Below are 13,602 nucleotides of genomic sequence, written 5' to 3'. Positions count from 1 at the left end.
ATGAACAGACACTTCTCAAAAGAAGACATTTATGCAGCCAAAAAACACATGAAAAAATGCTCATCATCACTGGCCATCAGAGAAATGCAAATCAAAACCACAATGAGATATCATCTCACACCAGTTAGAATGGCAATCATTAAAAAGTCAGGAAACAACAGGTGCTGGAGAGGATGTGGAGAAATAGGAACACTTTTACACTGTTGGTGGGACTATAAACTAGTTCAACCATTGTGGAAGTCAGTGTGGCGATTCCTCAGGGATCTAGAACTGGAAATACCATTTGACCCAGCCATCCCATTACTGGGTATATACCCAAAGGACTATAAATCATGCTGCTATAAAGACACATGCACACGTATGTTTATTGCGGCATTATTCACAATAGCAAAGACTTGGAACCAACCCAAATGTCCAACAATGATAGACTGGATTAAGAAAATGTGGCACATATACACCATGGAATACTATGCAGCCATAAAAAATAATGAGTTCATGTCCTTTGTAGGGACATGGATGAAATTGGAAATCATCATTCTCAGTAAACTATCACAAGAACAAAAAACCAAACACCGCATATTCTCACTCATAGGTGGGAATTGAACAATGAGATCACATGGACACAGGAAGGGGAAGATCACACTGTGGTGACTGTTGTGGGGTGGGGGGAGGGGGGAGGGATAGCATTGGGAGATATACCTAATGCTAGATGACGAGTTAGTGGGTGCAGCGCACCAGCATGGCACATGTATACATCTGTAACTAACCTGCACAATGTGCACATGTACCCTAAAACTTAAAGTATAATAAACAAAACAAAACAAAACAAAACAAAAAAACGGAATTCAATAAATAATAATAACATCTAAAAAAAAAAAGAAAGCACTGCTCTTTATAGCATACTTTCTGTTCTCACTAAAGCTCTGAAAATGCCAATCAACTAGATATTCTATGGAAATGGTATAAGGTCAAAAGTAGTGAAAATGTGAGGAGTTGGCCTAACACCTAATCCTTTATATGTACTCTTGCTATAAATAAACAAAGTTCATTCCATAAAGATAATTATCTAGATTGCTTACATAACCCCAAACACTCATGATGTCCCAGGGTACCACTGATGATTTTAAGTGTCAAGCTAATGTATCAGTAGCTAAACTCAGTTGTCATTTGAGACAAGTCCAAGTAATACTAATCGCTTTTTCACAAGCGGTCTTCATACATATTTTTTCTTTTCTAAGTAAACCTCTTTCTTTAATAGGTCCCTGCATTTGTAGTTTAAGACGTGTTTCCATCTCAGTTGCTTAGCAGTTTGCTAATAACATTCATAGTGATGTTTGCCCAGGCTTAAACATGGTTTTCCATGTGCTTCTAGTCATGTGCAGTTAGTTTGACCCACTTTCCTCATCTAGTCATTTCATACCCATTAATGTCGTGATTCAGCAAAGTCCTGAAGAGATTTTGGTACAGTTTAGTGGGTAAATACATAGACTTGGCTTGAAGGAGAAATGGGTTTTACTTTTGGCTTTGTTATTTATATGTCTGAAATTGAGCAAGATTGTTACATATGGATGGATAGTAAATAATTTTTCAGGAAATGTGTTTAATTCATTTTACTTTTAGAAAACATGCCAAAAATTCATAGCAAATTTATTAATAACTCCTGAATGAAAAATTTGGTTATGTTTTAGTTTCCTCTGGACCTAGACATAAAATTAAAATAAAAAATAAGATGTAAGTATAATTATGATGGGTAAGTTACTAGCTGCACAGGGAATAAAATTACATGACCAGATCCTTATCATCCCAAATTGAACTACTCACATTAGCACAGCAAACACGGTCTTTTCTAGAGCTAATATTTCCTCTGCCAAAATGTCCTATTTGCTTGGATTATATCAACAAATTGGCAGACCTGCCCAGCTACTGCCTTCGCCTGTCTATACATATCTTGGCCATCAGAGGCCTTGAACTCCATGCCAAATAAGCTAATCTCCTTTACCCCATTCCACAAACATTTTTCTTTTATCATTTACTCTGATTTACCTAATTATTGTCCTTAATCCTTGTGGCAGAAACTGCCATTTGCCTATATTTTATCCATTCCTGTCTTTTTCCTTAACAACAGAAAGCTGATTTTATTGGAAATGAAATGCACTGGCAAAGAAAACTGCAATTTCTTGCCCCCTAGACAAGTGGGACTAGCCTTGTAACTGCTTACTTCTGGCTAAAGAGCTTTAACAGTAGTTTTAGGTCATGAAACTGGAATCTTAAAGGGAAGTAGGGGTGAGGAGTCAACTAGCATATGCCATTTTGTCTTTTTTTTTTTTCTACCTGAAAGGCAATTGGGATGGTAGGCATCCTAGCGGCTATCTCATAACCATGAGGTCACCTCAGGTATGGTAGCCTAAGGATGGCAGAACACATATATGGAAACAAGAGGGAAATCAATGTGATTGAGTGGCTACTTTGGGTCTGGACTTCCCAATGTACATCTCATTATTTAAAACAAGTATGAGTTCCTAAGTTATTTTAAGAATTATTGACTGATTTCTGTTACTTATAGACTACCACATTGATTCATTACTCTGATAGAGGCAACTCAGATAAAAATGATTTTTAATGGGTGTAGCACACCAACATGGCACATGTATACATATGTAACAAACCTGCACGTTGTGCACATGTACCCTAAAACTTAAAGTATAATAATAATAAAATTTAAAAAATGATTTTGACAATGGCTTTATAGAATCTGGTAATTTTCCAATAAAACCCTTTCCTATATGTAAACTTTGTTTTTCTTTTATTTCAACTAAAGAGGGGGCAATTATGGCAGAAGGTATTGCCAGTTATTTGAATTACCAAAAAGTTAGAAGAAATTTAATCCAAATTCATAAGTTTTCTACTTGCTTGTGATAAATAGTTTGAGGAACACAGTAAGCCATCATATACGGTAAAATATTGTTTGTACAATTCCTAACTGATGAAATAGTCATATCCCTTAAAATATGTTAGAAAAAGACCCTTACCAGTATTGAGGTATTACTGGAACTTTAAGTGGAACAATAACTTCGAGTTAGGAGTTGCCCTGTTTCTGGCAAAAGTTTAACATTTCTGGATCCCACCCACCCAACACTGTATTCTATGCATTTATTGTGTGGGTCAAAAATGCCTCCTGGGGAGACACTGCCTCTCTGCCCCTCCTCTTACACTTCTTTCTCTTCTATCAACCCCCATTGAAAAATTGCTGGATCAAGAAGAATCTGAGATAATTCTGCCTTAAGAACATATCCATTTATTCCTCTATTTTATCTGTTCTACATTTAAGTCTCTATCTCTATTGATTTAAAATATTGAAGATATATAACCTCTACTATTCTAACCTCTATTATTCTCTAATAATAAAATTATGTCCATTCGAACCCCTTTTATCTCTCATTTTCATGAAATATGTCAGAAAATGGCAATCAACACAAATTTTTAGAAGTATGTGTAAATGAAATTATTATGAATGTATAATGGGTACAACAGAGATTTTTAGTCTAGATTCGCCATTAAATTGCTACAAACTTCTTAGAGATTTTATTTATCAATGAAGTGTAGTTAACAAAACCTTCAAATTCTATGACATGGTAATGTTATTACAATAATATAGAATGATGTGTGTGTGATCATTTTACATGAAACGGTGGGATAGTGTTATTTCTTTAAAGTGGGGAAAATTTAATGTGTCCAGATATTCATGTATTCACATATATATGTCTTGAGGTTTAAAGAATCTGATCACTAGATTCATCAGTTTCTGGCTAGTTATATAAGATGTACAGTGATAAACAAATTATGAATATGACACCATCCCCTTATTTATACTTATATTTAAATTTGTACTTAGTGTGACCGTGAATCACATATATTTGTAACCATTTTCCATTAGTAATGAAGTTTTCTATATTGATACTACTGAAGTATGTTAAAATAGTACCTAATTTCCAGAAAAAAAAGCTCTTAAACATGTACATAGCACATAATCAGTACCCAACCCTGTCTACCAGTATTAAGTAATTCCATAAATCTAACCAACAAAAAAACAAAAATACTATTACTACTTCATTTTAAAGACGATGAAACAAAATCACAGAGAGTCTTAAAAAGTGTAAAAACTTACATGGCAATTAAGCACTGGAATCCACATTATAATTCAGGTAATCTGACTAAAAAGTATATATTCTTCGCCACTAACAATACAAAGAATGTATATATTTTATGTAAAAATAATTTTCATTTGATAGTCATTTTATCTTACATTTTAAAAGGCATTTTGAGCTCTAAAAATCAAATATCCTTCAAGTTTGCCACCTGGTAGCTGCTTTGACAAAATTCTATTTTAATTTTCTTCAAAAATTAATATCTGAATTAAGTGTTGAATGGAAGCTGCGATTTGTGAATGTCCAATTTGTTTTTCTCTTGCTAGTCATGTCAACAATCGAATTGGACATTTTTACTTATACATAGTAGGTAGAATTCTGGCAGGAGAGAATATGACAGAGAGGGAAGATGAAAAATATTAATCAACTATAAGGTATCAATCAACATGTTTATGAGAATAACTTTATAAACTGCTAATCTTTCCCTAATAACACATGACACACAAATGGGGGTGGGACAAGATGATATTAAATTTTAAGAATATTCTGCTAACATCTTAAATTATGCATTATTCCATGTTTTTATACATTCAATATTTAAATAAAATTTATTTGGTATAAAAGCCTCTCTAGTAAAGTAACATCACTAATAAATTTGATTGTTTCAATGCTCAAGTACAGATAATGTGTTGCTACCATAGAATACATTTCACACCTTTCTACAACAATTCACTTTCTGAATATATGTCAAGGGCATGTAATTTATCTTTTTCGTCAAAGCCAGCTAAAATATTTACAGTTTTAAGGTGAGCATTTTATGATATACATTATGCATATGATATGCATATGATATGCATATGATATGCATTATTTTCTTATTATCTGTATGTCATCATAAGTATCTTTTGATTTCTATAATTAAATTTTAAAGTACAATGGAATTTTAACCAGTCTCATTTTGGTAATTTTAAAGTTAAAATTAATACACAAAATAAAAGTCTCACCTAGACTTGGATGCTGCTTCTGATTATATCAGGTTTATGAAAATTACTAACAAGCCTCTTATCTTTTCCAAACATTTGTTGTGGTTTTTTTTCTCAATACAGTGCTTGACATACACCTGATAACAAGAATGATAAGAAATATTTGGACAATGTTACATGAGGCTATAAAATAAAAAATAATTATTTGATCATGAAACCTAGGTCTCAATTAGTGACTTCAAATCCCTCCCTGGGTCTCAAAGAGTGACTTCAAATTCCTCCCTTATGCAAGGGAAGAAATAAAAACATACCAGCAGAAATTATATTACATTAATTCAAACTATTTCTTATTTTCTAAAAAACTGATAAAGATCCTAAGAGATGTTTAGTTTATTTCTCATGATGTTAAACATATTGCATAATTATAAATTATTAATGAATATAATGAATTATAAAGGATCTCAATTAGAAAAGGAAACTTTGAAGCCTTTTTCATTGCATTTTAAATAAAATGTATAGATTGGGAGCCAAGATGGATGACTAGATGCAGCCAGGAAGAGCATCTCCCACAGAGATCAGACGATCAAGAAGGATGGTATACTCTGGTTCCTGGCCCCCGGGGGCTCTGTGGGAAGAGGTGAATTAAATAGGTGAGGAGTGACCCATTCTCACCACAGACCTCCAGAATCCTAGCTGCAGGAGACCCCATGACCTCCATGGACATTTGAGCTAACAGGGAGAGCTGCTTGGAGAGGTGTTGGGGATAAGACTCCAGCCTATGTAGAGCCAAGAGGGTTTGGCATGGGAACAGCTGCCATGGAACATGACCAAGACATCGATACCCCAAGGCTCGCTATGCTCCTTTAGGGGGCATTGGCTTTTGCTGACTGTCGAACCTGGACACAGCAGTGTGGTCTTACCTGTGGGAGGGGAAAGTCTAATCTCAGTTCCCCACTGTGTGCTGGCCTCTGACACGGTCATTGCCTGGTCATGCCCACTTGCAGCACAGCCTTGGATGCCTGAGGGGGTGCGGGGCAGTTTCTTGGCAGCTGACATTATAGCTCCTTTGCCAGCAGACCAAGCATAACCATCGAAGAGATTCAAAAGACAAGTCCCTGCTGATGGGCACCCACCCATCCACAGCCTCCTCCCATCGCTTTGACAGCATGCATTTGCTCATGGACTTCTGCACCACTTTGCTGGTGCAAGAGGGTACACAGAACTCACTGCCCCATTGCCACCCGCACATGCATGTGCAGACCTCATGGCTGCCACCCTGCCTCCACTAGCATGTTTGTACCCTGACTCACCACCACTACTGATGCGAATGCACACACAGACCTGCCACCCAACTTCTGCTGTTGCCCCACCCCAGCTGACACACGTACCCCACTTCACCACCACTGCCACTAACACATGTGCACAAGCACAGACCCCACTGCTGACTCCACTTTGCCACCACTGCCACTAACACATGTGCACAAGCATGGATCCCACTTCATCAGCACCATGATAAAACACTTTGGCTGGTACTCCCGACCTGAGTGTTTCTGTTAACAACTGAGGAACACCTTGCCCCCTCCAGGGCAGGAGGTGCTCAACCTCGAGAGGCCAGAGAACAAAGCCATGGGGCAGGTACCAGCCCCCAAGTGTTACAGCATGCAGCCCAGGAGTGCTGGGTTGAGCCTTGGCCCAGGACAATCTTCCAGAAATGAAGCTAGTCAACTGAACCCTCCTTATACCACTCTCAAGGACATCAACTAATATAAAAACAAAACAAAACAAAAAACCCATCCGAAGGACAACAACTTCAAAGATTAAAAGAACATCAGTCCACAGCGATGAGAAAGAACCAACACAAGAAGTCTGGCAACTCAAAAAGCCAGAGTGTCTTCTTATTGCCAAATGACGTACCAGTTCCCCAACAATAGTTCTCGACCAGGCTGAAATGGCTGCAATGAGACACACAGAATTCAGAATCTGGATTAGGATGATAATCAAGCCTCAGGAGAAAGTTGAAACCCAATCTAAGGAATCCAATAAAATGATATAAGAGCTGAAAAACAAAATAGCCATTTTAAGAGAAAAAACAAAACCAACCCGATAGAGCTGAAAAACTTACTATAGGAATTCGATGTTAAAATTAGAAATATTAGCAGCAGAATAGACCAAACTGAAGAAATAATCTCAGAGATCAAAGACTTGTTCTTCAAATCAACACAGGCAGACAAAAATAAAGAAAAAATAATTTAAATAATGAACAAAACCTCCAAGAAATGGGGGATTATGTAATGTGAGATTATGTAATGTGTAAATGTGAGATTAGTGCTATACATGAAATCAAACCTAGGATTTATTTGCATCCCTGAAAGAGAGGGAGAGACAAGAACGAACTTGGAAAAAGTACTTGATGATATTGTCAATGAACATTTCCTCTATGTTGTTAGAAAGGTCAGCATTCTAATTCAGAAAAGGCAGAGAACCCCTGTGAGATACCATACAAGATGTCCTTCCCCAAGACACATAATCATCAGATTTCCCAAAGTCAAGGTGAAATAAAAAAACATTAAAAGCATTTAGAGACAGGCCTCTAACAAAGGGAACTCCATCAGGCTAACAGCAGACCTTTCAATAGAAACCCTATAAGCCAGAAGAGATTGAAGACTTATACACAGTGTTCTTAAAGAAGCACAATTCTAAGCAGTAATTTCATATCCAGTCAACTAAGCTTCATAAGCAAAGAAGAAATAAGACCCCTTTCAGACAAGCAAATGCGAAGGGAATTTGTTACCATCAGACCTGCTTACAAGAAATCTTTATGGGAGTGCTATACATGAAAGTAAAAGACTGTTACTAGCCACCGCAAAAGCACACTTAAGTACATAGACCATTAGCACTAAAAAAGGAGCCACACAATCGAATCTGCATAATAAGCAGCTAAAAACAAGATGACAGAAGCAAATCCACACATATCAATATTAACCTTGAATGTAAACAGAATAAATGCCCCAATTAAAAGGCACAGAGTGGCAAGTTGGATAAAAAAGCAAGACCCAACTATATGCTATCTTTAAGGGACCAATCTCACAGGTAGTAACACCCATTGACTCAAAGTAAAGGAATGGATAAAAATCTACCAAGCAAATAGAATACAAAAAAGAGCAGATGTTGCTATTCTAATTTGAGACAAAACAGACTTCTTCAAACAAACAATGATCAAAAAGACAAATAAGGGCATAACATAATGATAAAGGGTTCAATTAAACAAGAAGAATTAACTATCCCAAATATATATGCACTCAACGCTGGAACGCCCAGATTCATAAAACAAGTTCATAGGGATCCATGGTGAGATTTGAATAACTATACACTAATAGTGGGAGACTTCAACACCCTGCTGACAGTATTAGACACATCACTGGGGCTGAAAACTAACAGAGACAACTGGGAGCTAAACTTGGCACTTGACCAAATGAATCTAACACATGTCTACAGAACACTTCACCCAACAACAGAATATACATTATTCTCATCTGCACATGATACATACTCTAAAATCGACCACACAATCAGCCACAAAACAAATCAACAAATTCACAAAACCAAAAACATATCAACCACAATCTTGGACCACCGTGCAGTAAGCAAAGAAATAAGTACTAAGAAGATCTCTCAAAACCACGCAATAACATGGAAAATAAACAACCTGCTTCTGAATGAGTTTTGGGTAAACAAAGCAGAAATCATGAAATTCTTTGAAACCAATGAAAACAAATAAACAACATACAAGAATCTCTGGGACACAGCTAAAGCAGTGTTATAAGAAAAGTCATAAGAAAAGTTTTAGCACTAAATGCCCATCTCAAAAGTTAGAAAGATCTCAAATTAACAAGCTAACATCACACCTAGAAGAACTAAATAAACAACTCCAACACTAGCAGAAGAAAAGAAATAACCAAAATCAGAGCTGAACTGAATGAAATGGAGACATGAAAACCCATACAAAGGATCAATGAAACCAGAGTTAGTTCTTTGAAAGAATAAATAAGATTGATGGACTGGTAGGTAGACTAATAAAAAAAAAGGAGAAAATACAAATAAACACAATCAGAAATGATAAAGGTGATATAACCACTGACATCACAGAAATACAAAAACAAACAAACAAACAAAAACCTTCAGACAAGACATTATTACAAACATCTCTAGGCACACAAACTAGAAAACCTACAAGAAGTGGATAAATTTCTGAAAATATTCAAACTCCCAAGATTGAACTAAAAATAAACTAAAACACAGAACAGGCCAATAATGACTTCTGAAATTGAATCAATAATAAAAGCCTACCAACCAGAAAAAGCCCTATACCAGACAGATTCACAGCTGAATTTTACCGGATGTATAAGGAAGAGGTAGTAACAAACCTACTGAAACTACTCCAAAAAATTTAGGAGAAGGGATTCCTCCCTAACTCATCCTGATATCAAATCCTGGCAGAAACACAGCAGAAAAAGTTAAAACTTCAGGCCAATTTCCCTGATGAACATAGATACAAAAATCCTCAAGAAAATACTGTATTCAGCAAACTGAATACAGTGGCATATCAAAAAGTGAAGTCACCACAATCAAGTAGGGTTTATCCCTGGGATGTAAAGTTGGTTCAACATACATGAATCAATAAATATGGTTCATCACATAAACAGAACTAAAAGCAAAAAACATATGATTGCCTCAATAGATGCAGAAAAAGCATCTGATAAAATTCAACATCCTTTATATTAAACATCCTCAATAAACTAGGCATTGAAGACACACACTTCAAAATAATATGACAAGAGCCATCTATGACAAGCTCACAGCCAACATCGTATTGAATGGGCAAAAACTGGAAGCATTCCCTCTGAGAACTGGAAGAAGAGTATTACTCTCACTACTTTTATTCAACATAGAACCGGATGTCCTAGCCAGAGCAATCAGGCAAGAGAAAGAAATAAAAGGCATCCAAATAGGAAGAGATGAAATCAAGCTATCTTTCTTCACATACATAATGATTTTATACCTAAAAAAAAAAAAAAACAGAGTTTCTGCCTAAAAGCTTCTAGAGCTGATAAACAACTTCACCAATGCCTCAGGATACAAAATCAATGTGCAAAATTTACTAGCATATCTATTCACCAACAACATACAATCTGGAAGCCAAGTCAAGAACAAAATACCATTCACAATAGCCACAACAATATTAAAATACCGAGGAATACAACTAACAATGGAGGTGAAAAACCTCTAGAATGAGAATTTAAAAACCCTGAATTAAGAAATCAGAAACAACACAAACAAATGGAAAAATATTCCATACTCATGGATAGGAAGAGTCAATATTGTTAAAATGGCTATATGGTCCAAACCAATGTACAGATTTAACACTCTTCTTATCAAACTACGAATGGCATTTTTCACAGAATTAGGAAAATATATTCTAAAATTTATATGGATATAAGGGGTTGCATAGCAGTATATTCAAGTTTCTGTACAAGGCATTTGAGGTCGGGGCATAGAAAAACACTGAGGTACTGTGTGTATGTTGTTTGTGCATGAGACTGTAACTCCTTGACCCTGAAAACAGGACAAGTAATTCAGTGTGTGATACAGAATGCTGAAAACAGTCTCTTAAGAATGTAGTTTAACTGCTTTTACAAGGCCATATGTATCTCATGACCCGACGGCAAAATGCCATCTGGTGGATGTCTGTAGTAGCAAGCCCTTTCAATAAATACTTGGTGGATGGATTCTGGGGGACACTCTCTCAGAAGAGTTGCCCCTCACCCCGCTCAGCTGGAATTGTCTGAGTACTCATTCTTAGCATTCACTGAAAGCTATAAGCTGCAATGGAACCAAAAGAGAACCCAAATAGCCATGATAATCCAAAGCAAAATTACAAAGATGAAGGCATTATACTATCTGACTTCAAACTATACTACAAGGATACAGTAAACAAAACAGCATAGTACTGCTTAAAAAGTAGACACACAAACCAATGAAACAGGTTACAGAACCCAGAAATAAAGCCTCACACCTACAATCACCTGATCTTTGACAAAACCAACAAAAACAAGCCATGAAGAAAGGGAACCCTATTCAATTAATGGCAAAATAAATGACTAGTCATATGCAGAAGATTAAAAATGGACCCTTTCCTTTCACCATATACAAAAATCAACTCAAGATAGACTAAAGACTTAAATGTAAAACCAAAAACAATAGAAAACCTTGAAGAAAACCTAGAAAACACCATTCTAGACATAAGCCCTGGCAAAGACTTCATGTCGAAGATGTCAAATGCAATTACACCAAAAACAAAATTGGCAAAAGGTAACTAATTAAACTAAAGTTTCTGCACAGCAAAATAAACTACGAACAGAGTAAACACACAACCTACAGAATGGGAGAAAACCTTTGCAAACTACACAACCAACGAAGGCTTAATATCCAGAATTTATAAGGATTTTAACAAATGAACAAGTAAAAAACAAACAACCCCATTATAAATTGAGCCAAAGATGTAAACAGACATTTTTCAAAAGAAGTTACACACATGACCAACAAGCATATGAAAAAATGCTCAACATCTCTAATCATTAGAGAAATGTAAATCAAAACCACTGTGAGATACTATCTCACACCAATCAATCAGAATAGCCAATATTAAGAAGTCAAAAAATAAGAGATTCTGGTGAGGTCATGGATAAAAGAAAACATTTATACACTGCTAGTGGGAAGAGAAATTAGTTCAGCCACTGTGGAAAGTAGTTTGGAGATTTCTCAAAGAACAAAACAGAACTACCATTCCAACCTAGCAATCCCATTATTGGGTATATACCTAAAGGAACATAAATCATCCTACTTTAAAGACACATGCACACATGTGTTCACTGCAGCACTACTCACAATAGCAAAGATGTGGAATATACCTAAATGCCCATCAAAGGTAAACTGAATGAAGAAAATGTGATACATATACACCATGGAATTCTATACAGCCATAAAAGAGAATGAAATCATGCAGCAACATGGATAGTGCTGTAGGCCATTATGCTAAGTGAATTAATTTAGAAACAGAAAAGAAAATACTGCATGTTCTCACTTGTGTTTGAGAGATGAACATCAAGTACACATGGACACAAAGAAATGAACAATAGACACCAAGGTCTACTTGAGAGCTGAGGGTGGGAGGAAGATAAAAATAAAAAATCTACCCATCAAGTACTATGCTTATTACGTTAGTGATGAAATAATCTGTGCACCAAACCCCCATGACACACAATTTACGCATGTAAGAAACCTGCATGTGTACCCCCGAACCTAAAACAAAAGTTGAAAATAAAATAAAAATAAAGTAAATATATAAATAAAATGAAACAGTTTTTGTAATCACCTTAGCTTACTTTCTTAGAAAATTCTGTTATCAATAGGAATATAATTTATTCCTGATGTAATATTTCATATTTTTAATATTTAAAAGCATGTAAATAGCATGTCAATTTTATATATGTGAATTAGTCCATATGTAAATGGGACATAATTATAAAATAATGAATTATTTACTAAACTTATAATTCCCAAATTTCCAAACTCATGTTTTATATTTATACACATTTTTTTTTTTGATACAGAGTCTCACTCTTTTGCCCAGGCTGGAGTGCAGTGGTAGACTCTTGGCTCACTGCAACTTCCACGTCTCAAGTTCAAGTGATTCTCCTGCCTCAGCCTCCCAAGTAGAGATATATGCTTTTTATGTGGTAAGCTTTGGTGATGTCTGAATATTTAATAACTTGCATGGCACAGACACAGAACAGACACTAGCTTTGACAAACAGAAAAGGACAATCATTAGTGTGCAAATTTAGAAAATATCACCCCTTGTAGGTCACATTACAATTTAGTAATTAATAGAAATCTTTGACCTAATTCTTACTCTTGGGACCATACTTCCTTTCATATCCAAGTGACTTTCCTCCCTTATCTTCTTTGTCTTTGCACAACTATCACCTTTACAGTGACTACTCCTTGACCATCCTATTTAAAATGGCACATATACTTTCCATCTTCCTCATTCTGCTTAATATTTCTCTATAGCACTTATTGTGAATAAAATTTTATTGACACATAGCCATACCCATATATTTAGCTATTGTCTTGGGTTGCTTTGTCACTACAGTGCCAGTTTGTAAAAGTATGAGAGATCCCGTGGCTGGCAAAGCCTAAAGAAGTATATAATATCTGGTCCTCTGCAGAAAAGTTTGCCAATCCACACCTTGCATAATTCACTTATTTATGATGTTCATTGTGTGTCTCACCTCAGCAGATTATAAATTCCATGGAAACAGAATTTTTATCTTTTTTGTTCTCTGCATCACTTTTCTATCCCAATTACCTATTAACAGCACTTGACACATAGTAGGCACTTAATAAATATTG

General features: G+C 35.7%; 1 long non-coding RNA gene across 1 annotated transcript in view; it reads right to left on the bottom strand.

Annotated features, from left to right (window-relative positions):
• The window catches only part of LOC115933153 (uncharacterized), a 122,867-nt gene that overhangs the window by 107,587 nt on the left and 1,678 nt on the right, over positions 1–13,602 (bottom strand). The window contains exon 3 of the long non-coding RNA XR_010134275.1: positions 5,150–5,265. This is a non-coding gene — a long non-coding RNA (uncharacterized lncRNA). The remainder of the gene's footprint in view (positions 1–5,149; positions 5,266–13,602) is intronic.

Source organism: Gorilla gorilla, chromosome 5 (genome assembly GCF_029281585.2).
Source record: "Gorilla gorilla gorilla isolate KB3781 chromosome 5, NHGRI_mGorGor1-v2.1_pri, whole genome shotgun sequence".
In the NCBI taxonomy this organism is placed as follows: domain Eukaryota; kingdom Metazoa; phylum Chordata; class Mammalia; order Primates; family Hominidae; genus Gorilla; species Gorilla gorilla.
The sequence above is the reverse complement of the archived record's forward strand: the minus strand, read 5'-3'. Positions and strand labels throughout refer to the sequence as shown.